Source organism: Rattus norvegicus, chromosome X (assembly GCF_036323735.1).
Source record: "Rattus norvegicus strain BN/NHsdMcwi chromosome X, GRCr8, whole genome shotgun sequence".
In the NCBI taxonomy this organism is placed as follows: domain Eukaryota; kingdom Metazoa; phylum Chordata; class Mammalia; order Rodentia; family Muridae; genus Rattus; species Rattus norvegicus.
The window spans coordinates 36,222,851-36,239,294 of NC_086039.1; the positions used below are offsets into that span (position 1 = coordinate 36,222,851).

General features: G+C 39.5%; 1 protein-coding gene and 1 pseudogene across 2 annotated transcripts in view; one reads left to right on the forward strand and one right to left on the reverse strand.

Moving 5' to 3' along the window:
- Positions 1-16,444, forward strand: part of Nhs (NHS actin remodeling regulator) — a 339,645-nt gene that overhangs the window by 37,784 nt on the left and 285,417 nt on the right. The gene's annotated exons all lie outside the window — the stretch shown is intronic.
- Positions 11,571-11,671, reverse strand: LOC120099408 (U6 spliceosomal RNA; annotated as a pseudogene).

The following is a 16,444-nucleotide window of genomic DNA, read 5'->3' on the forward strand; positions in this document are numbered from 1 at the left end:
CTTCTGTGCAGTTGATTAACACCCAACTACCTCTCTTCTCCTCAACTTCTTTGTGAAATGATTGGATTTCCCCAGTGAGGCAGCATGAAACAAAGGCATGCCCCACCTGAGAAGGGGTAACACCAAGACTCTCCATGGCTCCAGTTTATTCATGAAGCCCTTTCGCTCCTACCTTTGAGGATGGCAATTTGACATTTCAATCCTCAACAACTATAAACCTTCCTGTGCAATTTTCTTTCGAGGTTTTTATTTTAGGTTATTTTTCCCTCTCAGTGAAATCACTAGGTGATGTGTTTTTCATAATGTTTCTTCTTGGCTGGGAGCTGTTTTCTCGATGAGATTACTAGCAGTTTCCTCATTGACAGTAGCAAAAAAAAAGTCATCTAAGCTGCTTTTGTGAAAGGTCTCTGGGAAGACAGGCTACTCACTGGGTGGCGGGGGCTTTCACAGTTCTAGATAACTTCGTTTGACTTTATGATGTTTTTATGCATCTGCTTTGGAAGTGATGAGGATGACAAATTCCTTTTAGGGATAAGCAACACAATCAGACAGAACCACTCTCTCCAGTACACAAGCACAAGTACACACGAACTCACACAGGGACATGGACACAGACAGGGAAGATAGATTAAGGGCCTTAGGGCAAGGTTCCCCATCATGGGTCTTTGGAGCCATCTTTCCTTGCAGCTCTAGGAATTGGAAACAAAAAGACAGGAGACAAGATGGTGAAGCAGCAGTGTCCTGTTGCCCCTGGGAAGGCCATGAGGTTGGATCTACTGTGCTTTGCTGTGCCCTAGGGAGATCATGAGACATCATATAGAGTTGGGGAGCTCTCTGGAAATGACCAAATAACATGTTGGTTATAACACTGCACCCATTGACAAGTAAATATTCCCGGTCAAGGCACTGCGAGTATACTTGGCTTCTTCCAGAATCTTCTGAATATGTTGCCAGAGGCATGATATAGTCCCTTATAGGTATTTTCTTTCTAAGTACATCGATTCATCAGAGTCAAAACTAGCCAAAAATAAAATTGTGGAATGAGCAACCCCCAGACTCCATTTTTCCCCCTTGCTCCCTAGTCTCCACACCATCAGAAGGCCAGTTGCAACCATTTGCTTCTGATTGAGTGCCTTGATTTCTTTAGTCCCCTATCCTCTTCCCTTCTCTCTGTCCTCTGCCTTACTCTCCCTACAGCTTTGCTAAGAGCCAGCCTTGAATTCAAACATAATTGCTCAGCAGGGGGGACTTCCTTGAAAAAAATAAAACCTCAAATTTTTGGGCTGCAACAGTGGAAATCTGTTTGAACCCTTGAACTTCCTTTATTGTTGAAATGACCACCTACAGAAACATGCTAGTCAAAGTAGCAGAAAAACAGTGGTCCCTTTTATGGGAAAAACAGTAGCTGGGATTATTTCACTTTTGCAAGAATTCCGTAATGGAGAGGCATTTCTGAAGAGAGAGTAAGGAACAAACATTCCACAAGTTGGAGATGTTTGGGTTATGATCAGGATATTGTAACAATCAGTTTTTCTGGACTTAGAAACAGAGTCTTCGTTCTTTCCTCTCCCCACCACAAGCACAAAAGCTGATAAGCATAGCATTTCTGCCTTTTGTTGCCATTTGCATGGGCTTGCTCTTGGCACAAGAGGGTTTCAGGCACATAAGCAACAGTAGAAAGAAGGATTTTTACCTCTTATGAAGTAAAACTGGCATGTAACAATTTTTCTGTATTTTCTAACCAATAAATTCCTTGAGCTCCTTCTTTAGTTCACTTGGGCTCCGGGATATCTTCTGGTTTTGAATGGCCATTTATGGATGTCTCCCAGGGTGCCAGGAGGTCTCATGTGTGGGTGTGCAGACATATTCTGGTAAACTGGGAAGTCGTTGCTTTCAGTCTGCCAGTGTCCTGGTCACTCATCACCCCTCCCCTCACATTACAGTCTTAAGCCAGAAATCTGAGTATGTTGTTTCTATATTTAAGAAATATCCATGATCATGTTTAAAATATAAAGCCCAAACTCCTAGACTGGGTGCCAGCCTGGGCTATATAGTGAGTTCACGATCCACCTGAACTAGATAGTTAGATCCTATCTCAACAAGCAAACTCTCTCCCTCCCTCCCTTCCTCCGTCCCTCCCTCCCTCCGTCCTTCCCTCCCTCCCTCCCTCCCTCCCTCCCTCTCTGTCTGTCTGCCTCCCCTTAGCAAGGCATGCATTTGTAGGTAGCCTGCTTTCCATAGTTCCTCTTTTTTTTATTACCCCACTCCCCTAGACTAAGCTCAGGCCTGAACACATCTCTGAACTCGATATTTATTTCACATGATTGTGTGTGTTGTTCCTGCAGCTTCCAACGGCTTTTCCACTATTACCATCTGCAAATATCTCCTACACAGATGTTAAAGGCCAAACCCACTGTAACTTTTTCAGTGAAACCTTCTCAAACTCTCTTAACTATTCGCTCCCAAAATGTTTCTTCTTAGTACTTATTACATGTACTTTCTACATGTCTGTTAAAATCCACTGCAAACCTATGAAGGAATATGTCATGCATTAGTCCTTCGGATTCTCAGGACACAGAACAGTGCCGGGCATCAAGTGAATAATCAATAATTATTTTCTGAATGAATGAGTCTATCAAAAACATAGAATTTCAATTTGTCTATGTGTGTGTGAGAAAGAGACACACAGAGAGACACGGAGAGACAGAGAGACATAGACAGAAAGAGACTTCAGTAGAATGCCCTCAGTATCTTCTTAGTGACCCATTTAGCTATGCAGTCACTGATGAAATGAGAGGTTCTATGATCCAGCCACCTCTTAATACTGACATCAACTAGGGATGAAGCCTTCAACATGGGATCACTTTTGGGGACATTTCATATCCAAATCAGGATGGAGTCTACCTGAGCTTAGGAACATAGATTATTCATACACACACAGACAGAAACCAAGTATCAAGAAATGCAACATTTTAAATATGAGCTATGACATATGAGGAGTCAGCAAATATTTTCTATAGAGGGCCAGACAGTAAATATTTTAGGCTTCAAGGGACATGTAATTTATGGTACAACTACTTAAGTGTACAATTGTAGGGATAGACAGTAGGCAATTTATAAGAGCATAAAACTTTTCAAAAATGCTTATTGATAAAAATGTTTTTGCTGGATATGCTAGCACAAGCCTTTAATCTTAATACTTGCGAGGTAGAGACAGTTGGATCTCTATGAGATCAAAGCCAGTCTTGTCTACAATAGTGAGTTCCATGTTTTCATCTGATGTATTTTGATCATGTTTTCCCCTCCCCCAGTTTCTTCAGATTCTCCCCACCTCCCTATCCACCCAGCACTATGTTCTTTTTCCTTCTCTCTTAAAAAAAACAAACAAAAAACAAGAAATTCATCCCACACATAAACAGAAATTAAAACAAATAAACCAAAGACCAATAAGAAAAAAAAAAAACCACCCAAATAAAATAGTATGACACAAAAAAAGTCTACAAAAATATTAGGTTCCTTTTGTGTTGGCCAACTATTCCTGGGCATGAGGCCTGCCTTGAAGTGTGGTTAATATGCCCAGTGAGGCTCCATTGGAGAAAACTGATTTTTCCTTTGCCAGCTGGTATCAATTACAGATAGCTTCTTGGTTAGGAGAAGGAACCCATGTGCACTTCCTTCTCCGCAGTGCTGGGATCCCATCTGGCTTGAACCTGCACAGGCCCTATGTCTGCTGTTACAGACTCTGTGAATTCATTTGTGTATCAGTCCCATTGTGTCTGAAAGACACGATTTCCTTGGAGTAATCCATCACCTATGGAAGAGCATAAAACTTTATGTAGTGAACATTCAACAATAATTTTAGTTTAAAATATTTTCCTACATTTTGAAACTGCATTCATAATGTCAAGAGATGTGGGCACAGTAGCAAGAACAAATGTGGCAAGATTAGGCAATTGTATTGGGAACATTTGGATTTACAACAACCACAAATATTTATGATGAAACTCTTTGAACTACCTCAAATGAAATTAAACTGCAATATGAATATCCACATTTTTGGCAGTAAATTTACTACCTTCATGGTGCATTTTGTCAACTTCAGTGAATAAACTAATTAGGTTAGAAACATTGTTCTATTTTGACATTCTGATTATCAGACCAGTTATAATTGGGCATATTTGTAGAAGCTACAACATAGTCAAGCTATTTGCATATCCTGTGATAGGGCTGCAAAACCATTGTAGTGATTTACTTTGAGATGAGGAATAATAGACCATAGGTTTTGTGCGTCAGTCTCACACCTTTGATTAATTTTGCAATTTTCCATTTTGTCAACAATCGCGTCTATTCGCAGCCATTTGCAAAGGCCTCTTTCTAAGTCACACAGGTCATGTACTATTGGTCACTGGAAAGCGTATTTATAAAACCAGTTTGGAAAATACAAAATCCTACAAAAGCGACGTCTTTGCTTTTCGTTTTTGCTGTAGAGCTGCTCACAGTGCCTCCTAAGCACAATGTTTGGAACATTGTATCCTGTCTTTGCCTGACAAAGACTCCTTCTAGCAAAAATAAACCATAAGAAATCAATGCAAAAAGAAAACAGAAACTGTGAGCTGAATTTTAAATGTATGTTTGAATGCCTCAGAACTTCCAGAGAGCGCCATTTTGATGCATTCAGAGAAGTCATACATTCTCTGAATGCTACAGCCTTTTTTTCTTTTTTTGGTTTTCGTTATTATTCTTCATTAACCATTTTCAGTTGTTTCATGATTAGCATCTCATGTCGTGGCAGTGTCTTTCTTGTTCCTGGAAGGGACTTCAGAACCATGGTTTCTCCAATGAAGCCTTCAAACCTTCAAATCAGCCTGTTGGGATGGTGTGGCTTCTCTCTCCTCACTCTGCTGCCGCCAATCAAGGAGTAAGGAGATTGCCCATCTCTTCAACTTCTTCCAGGTTCAGGCTGACACCAGTCTCTACATAGCATTGGAATCGATTAACTTTTCATGACAGCTTAGCCAGGCTTCTCTCTGGTGCATTTCCTCAAGGCATGCTTTCACGATGATGTTCCTTCAGCTCCTCTGACATTGAAGAGAAGGCAAGAGGGAAAATGGAAACAGACAGATATCTCTTTGTATAAAGATTATGAGGAAAGCTAAGAATAAGAAGAAGGAAGGGGAGAGGGAAAAGATGAGGTGGAGAAGGAGCAAGAGGGGGAATGGAAGAACAAATTGACAGTCTTCTGAGACTGAAGGCTAAGAACTCTTTTCCACAACCAAGGCTTTCAGAACAGAGACATCGCCCCGTCCAAAATCAAAATGGGATTATTCTGCTGTAACTATTTGCATTGCAATTTTATTATAGCATTTTTATCGCTTACTATATATCATTTCCTTTGATTAAATGTGTCTCAAACCAGCAAGCTATGGCATAGACTTTTGCAAACCAATTTTAATGTGGAGTCTGGAAATCTAAAAGATTCTTCTCATGGAAAGATTGTTTTCTTTAAAGTCGCCAGTGGTTTGCCATCAGGACCAGGGATACTTTTAACTTGCGATCTCAACTACTACCATGCTTGGTATTAGTTTTTTTTTTATTGAAACTTTTCTTTTTCAAGTTCTACCTTCTAATCTTGGGTATAAACTTCCATGGTGTGGTCTGCTTCTCGGAATAATAAAAGGCAATGTTTTGGGTAGCTGTCATTTTGGCTTAAAGCAAAAATGAAAATGTATGCAAATGCTCATGTAGAAAACATGAAAAGGGAAGTAACTGTTGTTGCTAATGACGGGGACAGTGTGGGTGGTATTTTCTGTGCTGTGCTTACATTTACATAATGTTTCGACTTTGCAGCTTTAAGAAGGGAATAATATATCTAGATTTAGAATTTTAAAAATAGTAGTAGGTTAGACATTCTAAGAAGGTGAGAAACCATTACTTCTGTCCATGAACCACACACCTCAAGATTTTGCTGCCACCCAACTCTATTGTTCTGCTCATAAATACTTTTGAAATAATTCATTTTTTAACTCTTCCCACATATTTATAGATGTTGGGAGCAAATTCATTAAATGTGTGAGCCACCATGCCTCGATTATATCTTTGTGTTTAAAGTTAGTATGAGTAGTAAGTATTATAGTTAGTAGTACTAACTATTTAATGGAAACAACTAAAAAATTACTTCCCCCAAACAATTCATCTGCTAGTACAATGCTCATCCATTTATTTATCCATTCACATATATCCCCCTACTAATCCTTGTTATTAGATCTCGGCCCATCCACTCATCTACTCAACTACTTAGTCTACCTATCCTTTTATCTACCTATTTACTCATATCCATGCATGTCTGCACTCATTTACCTATTCACCCATTCATCAATCCATATATCCATCCACTCATTCATCTGTAAACCTATCTACTCTGTCAGTCAGTTCATTCAGTCACTATCCATCCATAAGTCCATTACTTAGGCATTCTTTTATGTATTCATCCATTCATCTACCCAAACCACCTACTATTCACCAGACAGATGGTGAAGTCATATGATAGTCTTGGAATCATCTTGGTATTATAAAGCTGTGAAAACAGTTTCTGTCTTCTTGAAGTGCAATCTCTAAGTAGGGAAACAGGCTAAGTAGAATCTTTTAAAAATATTGTAGACTTTCTGATAGAAACACGTTTTCGCCCTCCTGGTGGTGTAATAAGAATGAATGTGTATTTTCGTATTTAAATACTTACTCTTAACAACAATGCCAATTTCTCCTTTGGCAACAGAATATCGTCTTCCTGTATTCGTCTAACTTATAGTGATTTATAATGCTATGCTTTAAAAACAGAAGTAAGAAATGTAGAGGCAGGTTTAACATAAAGTTAAGGAGCTACTGGCATGTAAGAATTCAGTTGGGGCACCTATGTGAGAATATACTGGTTTTCGAAATACATGCTATCTTTTTGTTAGTAGTAGGACACTAAAAGACTTGTTTCTCGAGAAAGGAAGGTCAGGAGTGGTTTCTTAACTATGAAGTGCAATTGTTTACATTTTCAAATAGTATTAGTTCTGTTAGGAACTACTTTAGGCAGCCACGTGTGTGTGTGTGTGTGTGTGTGTGTGTGTGTGTGTGTGTGTGTGTATGTATGTATGTACCACATGTTTGTGTAGGGTAGTCTGGATTGTAGAGTCAGACCTGACCTCTCAGGTCTAAATTTAATTTCATTGTCTGAATGAGAAATATGTTAGTCTGTTCTTTCTGACTGAATGAGTCATTTTTTCCTGCTTTGTTTATTAAACATTAAGTCTTTATTTGCATTTTAATTGAGAAAGAAGACAAGGCGATGAATTTGAATGTAAACTGTGACTATTTGCTGTTTGAATGAGTGGTGTTAATGTGAGCCTACCTGCTGATTATAATTTTAAGCTTTTAGTTCACTACTTTCTGTTTTTTAAAAAAGATTTTTTTATTTTTATTCTTATGTGAATGAATGTTTGCTTGCATGTATGTCTATGTACCATGTGTATGGCTGGTCCCTGTGGAGGCCAGAAGAGGACATCAGATCTCCTGGAACTGGAGTTACAGGCAGTTGTGAATGGCCATGTTTGTGCTGGGAACCAAACCTAGGTCCTCTGTAAGAGCAGCAAGCATTGAGCCATCTCTCCCACCCCTGTACATTTTTTCCTTGTTGAAAAGTAAGACATAACTGATTTACATTAATATGAAAAAAGTCTAATGTTTGACAAACTCGTGTTTGTATCCACCTACCCTGAATTACCAATCAGCTCCAGATATGGAGCACTGGCAATGTTTCAGAAAGTTCCTCCTGCTCCTGCTTAGTCAGCATTTGTACCATGCCTGTGCCCTCCACGACAGTAACTACTTCTTTGATTGCTACATGGATTTCCTTCACCTAATTCGAAATGCCCAATGAATGCAGTCATACAATATGTATTTTCATGTTAATTTCTTACCTGTGAGATTCACCAGTGTTTTTCTCACTTTTAACTTATAGACAACATTTGTATTATGTATGTTAATTAGGTACTATATAATACTCAATACATATATTCACTGTACAATGTTATGCATGTATTTATTTACTCAAATATTTACCATTTCTTTGTGGTTTAAGTTTTCTGAAGTCTTTCTTCTAGCATACAAGTGTTACCTATAATCATAATGGCGTGCAATACTGGTTTATCTGTCCATAATTTGGTGGTGCATGCACACAACTGTAACTTGGTTTCCATTGATCAGTCTTTTCCCATACCCCTTTCTCCCTCTGCAGCCTAATAACCATTTTATTGTCAATTTCTGAGATTAACTTTTTCAGATCTCATAAATCACATCTACATTATTAATCTTTTTAGAGTTGCAGTGTTGTGTTTTATACAGTGACCGAGTTTGACTACTTTCCTGATGTATTACCTTAAACCGTAATGAAAATTAACTGAGTCTTAAACCATAATGAAAATCAACTAAAAATTTCTATTTCTCTTCATTTATATCTAATCATTTGTTTCTATCTCCTATGATTTAATAGATTTTTTCTTGCTAACAAATCAAGTTAACATTTTTTAAACTTCTATGTACCCAGCAAAACTGGGGATACAAGATGTATATGACAGTTTCAACCAATAAATACCCATAAGCCATATGCACTTATTCATAGTCTTGTCTGACAAAATTCTCAGGATCTTGCTTAAGTTCTAGGAAAATGGAGTAGCCTATCCCAGTTCTTAGTTAAGTTTGTCTGCTTTGTATTGCATTGGCAACAGGAATTGGCTCCAGTGATAGAACCAGTTGATGACTCAGTCTGTCAATTTAAAAGTTTTCATTCAAAACCTATTGGTTTGGATGCTAACAGCCATGTTCAGCATGTGTCTCACCTCAAGGGTTTTATTCTAAGCACTACTGACACCCGGACCCGGACCATTCCTTTCTCACTGTGGGGGCTGTTGTGTGCACTGTAGAATATTTAGCAGCATCCCAGGCTCCACTTGCTCAGTACCAATAGCATACTCATAACCCTTCTCCTCAATTGTGATGAATGCCTTTAGATGTTGCCAGGTATTCTGTGAAGGGCCAAATCATCTCCAGCTGAGAATCACTGGTCTAAAGCCACTAATGCTTCCTACATTATTGTCTGCAAAGCTTTGGGGGCAACTTCCTGTGCACTCTATATAGACAGAATCGACAAGATATTTGAAGGAGTGAGCAAAATGTGATCCAAACGTACATATGGATTTCTTATCTACTTGGCTTCATGGAACACACAGACTTCACTTCTAGGAGTGAAGAGTAATGTAGAAACAAAACCACAAAGGTAGAGATTGGCAAGATTTGCTGGTTGATCCTGACAAGACAGCTGAGTCGGCCTTAACAATTCTAGCCAGAGACACTGACCTTTGTTTGCCTTTTGTCTTGGTTGCTTGGAAAACTGAGACAGAGGAGAGCCCCTGCGTCTGAAAGTTTAAGGTTAGCCTTGGTAGCATGGTGAGTCCCAGTCTTAACAATAAAATGAAAATAAAATGCCCCAGCTTTAAAGACCTTATAGTGGTTTTTTCAATTGCTTGAAAATTCAAGAACTGAGACCACAGGGTTTGGAATTATGCCTTGAGTAATAGGCCTGCAGACACACAAATCCATATGCTCCATTTAATTATGAGGTTTCCATCAGGCCTCCAACTGCCATCTGCAGCTGGGGTTTGATCAGAGAAGATTCTGCCTCCAAAATACGGGAGGGGGAGCCAACCTCCCAGAAGCCCAAAACCCAAACCCCCAAAACCCAAAACCTTCAATAATGAAAGCACAGTGCCCATGATTCTTCATTAATTTGTTTAGAATTTGCCTTGGTCACAGGAAGAATTGAAGGTAGATTTCTATCGCAACATGTACTAGCTTCAGCACTGGTTTAAAATTCTGACTAGAGTCAAGATGTGGAGGAGGGAAACCATAATCAGAAGACTGCTCAAATGAACTCTTCCTCCTCCACCTAAGCTTCCAAATGAACCTCCCCTAGCCAGGTAGTCCAGTGAACTCATGAGTTAATTAAAGACTTGGCAGCGTTAGCATGAGAGCCTTGTCTGTCTTGCCTCTGGCCCTCTGTCTGCCTGGCTACCTCCTGGTTAGGAGCTCTTGGCAGTTCCCAAGTTGGGGATGAGATACCTTGGCAGGCTTGTGTGGGCATCAAAGACAGAGAGAGGATCCCATCCCAGTTTCTGGTAATTCTGTCTGTCACTGGGTTTAATGCTTGTGTTCAAAACAGTCCATTTCTCCATCTGTAAAATGGAGATAATCCATCCTCACCTTGCAGTGCTGTTGGGAGGATTAATTAGCTAATGTTCCTCAAGTGCTTTGAAGATGAAAAGGCTTGTGGACATGCTAAATAGTATTAAGGCAGGTAGTGAGTGCCTGATGGAGGTGCTTTGATTCTCCTCTTGCTCTTGTCAGCAGATGTGCTCCTCTTCCCTTTCATGTGCGTGTCATGGAGCAAAGTGATCAGGACAATGTCCCGGCCAACAGAAAACAAAGAGCGAGCCTCCTCATTTTATGCCTTGGCAGTACTTTAACTTACCAGTTGGCATGACTTCTGAAGTCTGTGGTTCACAATGTTTTAATCAGACTGTCAAAGGTGAGCTTCATCTACATTGGGGGGAAGGAAATGGGGTTAGGAGCAATCAAGTCAGGTAGTCTTCAATTGAAAATCCCCAAAGAGAAGGATTTCTTACAATGGTGGTAAATTGTGCATGTGTATGTACATGCCTGTGTGTGTGTGTGTGTGTGAGTGTGTGTGTGTGTGTATGAGTGTGTATGTGTGTGAGTATTTGTGTGTGTGTTTGTGTGTATGAGTATGTGTGTATTTGTTTGTGTGTGTGTGAGTATTTGTGTGTGTGTGTGTGTGTGTGTGTGTGTGTGTGTGTGTGTGTATGTTACCAGACAGGTCATAAGCAGATGCAATTGAAAGATATACCAAGAGAACAACCATGAGTATCATTCCTCAGGTCTGTCCACCTTTCTTTTCATTGACTTGTAACTTACCAACTAGGCTACATTAGCTTGTCAGTGAGCCTCCTGTCTCTGCCTCTGCAATGCTAGGGTTATAAGAACACATCACTATACCTAGCTTTTAAAACCATGGGTTTTGGGACTAGAACTCCTGCCCTCTCACTTGTGAGGGAAGCACATTGCCAATAGAACTGTCTATGTCTTTCTCAGCATGTTTTTTCCCTCCCCAGCCATTCAGTTCATCCGTTATAGCCCTAACACCTTTTACTAGGCTGGAGCTCTGAGGAAGGGGCTGGATGCAGGGCGGGGTTGAGAAGCATGTCTACAACTCTGGACCCACTACTGTTTTTAATCTTGTAATGTTCTTAGACTCCCGTAAAGGCATGTTGTTCGTAATAACCACCTTGACCGTGAATGAGAAGAAAAACTGACGCTATCAGGTATGCTCAATAATTTGTTGGTCAGGTTATGATTTTTGAAATTCTGTTTAATTCTCTTGTCTAATTTTTAAAAATATGAAATATTTTAAATAAATAAAAATAAAAATAAATAAATAAATTTTAAGTATTTTAAAAAATATTTTTTCATGAATCTGCATATCATCCTTGTGCTGGGGCCATGCTAATCTTCTCTATCATTCTGATTTTAGTATATGGGCTGTGAAAGGTAGCACGTGCCTGAACTTTTTAACTAAAATTTTAGTATGAAAAATAATTTAGTGTGACATTTCAGTGCATTTTGTATCATTCTATTTTCTATTATCTTGGTCATTTTTGATCCCCACTATTCTTTCCCATCCCTCCTTTCCCCCTCTCAATTGCTTCCTCCCTCCCTTAATAGTCTTCCTTATGCTTTCATCACACACACACACACACACACACACACACACACACACAGAGTTGAGTCTGGATTTCACGTAGAGAAAATAAGGTACAATTGTCTTCCCAGTCTGCCTTTTTTCATTAACAAGATGGTCTCTGATTCCATCTATTTTGAGAACTTTCTCTGGTCATTCATTTTCAATAGATGGATTCCTAAAATACATGTGCCATACTATATTTTGGTAAATCAAGTCACACAAATTTTCTTCATGAATCTTATGGAGAATCCTCATATAAAACAAAGTATCTCATATAATCTTACAGAAACTTCTAACTGTTGGTTTTGTCAAGTGTATATGTGAGGTAGAGGTGAGGCTAAATCCAAATAGGTGACGTGGTAGGATCTTTCTCCAAGTCATCCTCTGGAAGGTATTATGTTTGTACCATTTTTGTGGAGCTTATCAGAGAGTCAGAAAACCAGAGAAAAGGCTGCGAGACAAGTATTTGTAGGTTTTCCTCTTTACATTGTGTCTGCTTACGATCTGTCTGGCATCCATTCCTCTCAGTTTCTGAAACACTGTTTTCTGGATTCCTTTCTCTCAAAAGGCCTCTTGGCAACCTTCCGAGGAATGGCAGAGTTCATTCTGATCGATGTCCGGTGAGTGGAGCTCAACCACGATGGAGCTCAACCTGTCAAACTCCAAGAGAAATGTATGTTACATATTCCAGCTGTTCTTTAAACATGCTTCCCAAGGCTCCATTTGCTAGCTGTCAGACGATGTGGAAGAATTGCTCCAGACCTTTACTTGTCACCAGCCACCTTTGTTTATACGCCAAGTTTTCCCTCTGTTATCCAATCAATGTTTAGTAAAAAGACCAAATTAAGTACCCTTCCTAGTGAGTTGCAGCTCTCAGTTTGGAAGCTCTCATTCGCTTCCAAATGGAGTGCATTGCTTCTGGGAAATATACTAATAGAAGGTGAAGATTCTGCCTCTCAACATTCCTGCTTATTATCAATTAGGAAGGACTCTATTTGGAGTTCTAGGTAAGATGGACATTAGGCCAAAAGATGGCTTCTAAACTTGGTTTTCTTTGGATCTCATGGACATAGTAACTGGGAGCATTTTATGATTCAGTGCATGAAGATGTGTGCAGCCAGAATTTTTCTTACAAGCTTGGATTTTTTTCATGAGTGAGGGGTGGGGGAAGCTATTGTATCCTCCAATCCAAGAGATTAGAACTTCTCAGAAATTTTTGTGATATTCTGGAGCTAAGAATCAGCTCACAAGAACTGTCCGTGTATTATCACATCTCAACGCAAGTTCAGCGACATCAGTAAGTTAGAAATCTGCCACGGCAGTATTTATATGATGGAAATGGGCAAATGCTACAAGGGGGCTGATCCAGTTGTTAAGCATCTACTAAATTGCACAGAAAATTCTCTCCTAACACCCCTATACTCACTGAGGGAAGCCATTTAAAAGAAAGAAAGCCCTTTTGTATTGCTTGCATGGTGAGCCTGTGTAGTAGTAAATAGACAGACTGCTTTTTGTTATCTCATCTGCTGAACTCAACCCAAGCGAGAGCATTATGAGGTAGACTGGCTAACAGGGTGATGGTACTTCTCTTTGCTGCTCAGCTATGTGACAGGCCATTTTACCTCTCCAGCACTCAGCTTCCTCTTCACTATAATAAAAGTAATTTAGGTCATTAGGTAATTGCCAAGTTTCCCTCTTGCTCTGACATTTCTGCAATTTGATGAGTGCTTAGCTGCAGGGAAATACCATGTAATTCAAAAACTTGGGACCCTTCAAAGTGTCCAAGCACATCAGTTACAGAAACCAACTCATCTCTTTCAATTTCCTTACTAGATCTTGGTCTCTTAGTAATTCTCCATCTCTCAGGGTTTGTACCTCCACATAGATGAGTAGGCCAAGTGGCAAGCGTAGTTACTTAGATCCTTCCATTTGGCAGGGCCAACACACTTAAAAAGCAACAATCAGTGTACATCAGGCTTGTTCGCCAAGGAAGGCTGCCTGAGTGTACATGTTTTACAAGTGGCCTATCATAGTAATGGGCTGAGGATCCAGCATCGTTGACTTAGTGACTTATCTCTTGATCAGAAAAGAAACTGCCTTTTGGTCTTAAAGGACCTCCAGCTTTGAGATAAATTGGTTTTATTTTCTGAATCCCAGATTGCATGGCATCTTCTGCTTATCCATCCCCCTGACATAGCTTGGTATATTTTTTTCATCTATCTGAAGCACAAACTAACGCAAATGGATTTTTGCCAGTTCCAAGGATTTGGTGATACATGTCTAAATACCGTTTTTTCTTTAAAGTTCTGTAAAAGATGGATAGCATTAATTTGTACTGAGGCTTGAGTGTAGACTTCATGGAGTGTAGAAGGAACTAAATCCACCTTCACGAGGAACCAGAAAGAGACTGATTATAGAGGTGAGTAAATTTTTGACGGTGCTCAGGGTCTTCCCAAGACACATAGGCCCATGTTTTAGCATCCAGAAGACAGCCCCCTTCCAAAAATGTGCACATTCCCATGTGGCAACTCATGCAAATTGTTATTATAATTGAGCTTATGAAGCCATTTAACTCTTGAATCAAAAACCTAAGTACTTTACTGACTGTTTGCAGGGTTGATTACCCACCCCTGCCAGCCATCTGGGCTATGTGCATTTAGTGGCTGCAGCTATAAAGTTGGGGCTGTTGAGTCTACCACCAAAAGCACAAGCTACGTGAATGACTAGAAAATAAGTCAATTATTCAGCATTCAACGTGAAAATATATTTTTCTGTCTTACATGGACAACAGACATGGGCTGAAAACCTCTTGGCTTCAGACTGCCAATAAGAAATTCAATCAGTTCTACCATTTTTTTTCTTGGAATATTCCTAAAATAGTCTTAATCTAAAAACTTGATTATATCCTTTTCATTTGATGTCTGCATTTTAGAGATTTTTAAAGATTTTATTTTGTATGTGGCAGTGTTTTGTCTGCTTGTCTCTATGTGTACCATGTGCATGTCTAGTGCTCACAGAGTCTAGAAGAGGACAGTATTCCTGGGATTGGAGGTGTATGGTTGTGAGCCACCATGTTTGTGGGTGCTAGAAATTAAAGCCAGAAATTAAAGCTAGAAATTAAAGCAGAGCAGCGAGTGCTCTTAAACAGCTGGCCCATCTGGTCAGCCCCTTGATATCTGAATTTTTAAGCCACAAGTTTAATTCACTACAAGCATATATTTTCCAGCACACTGTGTATTGTCCTCAGTCTAAGTATGATGTATGGACCAGAAGCATCACCGGCATCACTCTGGGAGCTTGTTACAATTGGAGAATCTTGGCTACCTCTCAGTCCATACTACATCAATCAGAGTCAGTATTATAATAAACCCTTGGGTGATTTCTATGTACATCACACCCCAAGGAGCACTAATGTACATTGTATACATGTGCTTTCAGTCTATCTTCATTAAAGCCTTTAAATTTATGAAACAATTACTAAGGAGAGGCATGTGACCTAACTGAAGGAGCCATTTCTTATTGTCAAGTCATCGAACAAAACAGACTTGTTTTTTAGTCAGTGTGAGGAATCAACTTCCTTTGTCGATTGAAGTGACTGTGTTAATGTCTACACCTGGCCAGTCTCCTTTCTGCATTCTTAGTCTAAAGTGATAAGTAGCTGGTTAAGCAAATACCCAGATAAGGCACAAGGCTGTGCTGTGAATTTCCTACCTGAACAAAATATAATACAATAAACTTGAATATTTCATATTGAAGTGTTCTTTGCTTTACCATTGACTCTTGGAATTGATACTGTCTCAAATAATCCTTTGTGGGGGGATCCAAGAGATTTGCTCATTAAAAAAGACCACACTGGTAAGAGAAAGGATAGCTGAATGAATGATACTCCTTTGTTTACCATGGTGGAAGGGAGCTTTGTGAATGGGGGGTACAGAGAAGCAGAACTTGAAGGCAGCTCCCCTCCTCTGAACATGAAAGTAGAATATCTAGAAATGTAATCTCCTAAAGGGACCTATATGCCCCCACAGTGCTAGAAAGTGTTTGGGGACCCCAGTGATAGACAAGCCACAGTTAAAGGATGCTGGATTAGAGAATACTTAATGCCAGTTGGGAGCCTCCTGGGTTTAAGTCTTTATCTCCTTTCTGCCCTTTGAATTTGTGTGTGTATGTGTGTGTGTGTGTGTGTGTGTGTGTGTGTGTATGTTGTGTAGAAAAATGCTTTAAACCCCTAATTCATTATAACCAAAACTTCGGAGTGTTTTCTTATCTAATCTTTAATTCTAACCTTAATTGAATGTACCAATTATTTATTTAATACCTACCACACATCAGACCCTAAACCAAACACTGGGTATATAGACCATTGTACACACAGAGTAATAGATACTATTCCCAAATGCACACATTGGTAGAATACTATAGAGAACTTCAAGTGTAGTGGGCAACTCCCAAAGTTATCAGTTGATCATCCCCTTAGAGAGGAAGTTTCTATGGAAAAGACAATGAAATCTGCTAAAAATATATCTGCTTGTATGTATTGGTCTCTCTCTCTCTCTCTCTCTGTGTGTGTGTGTGTGTGTGTGTGTG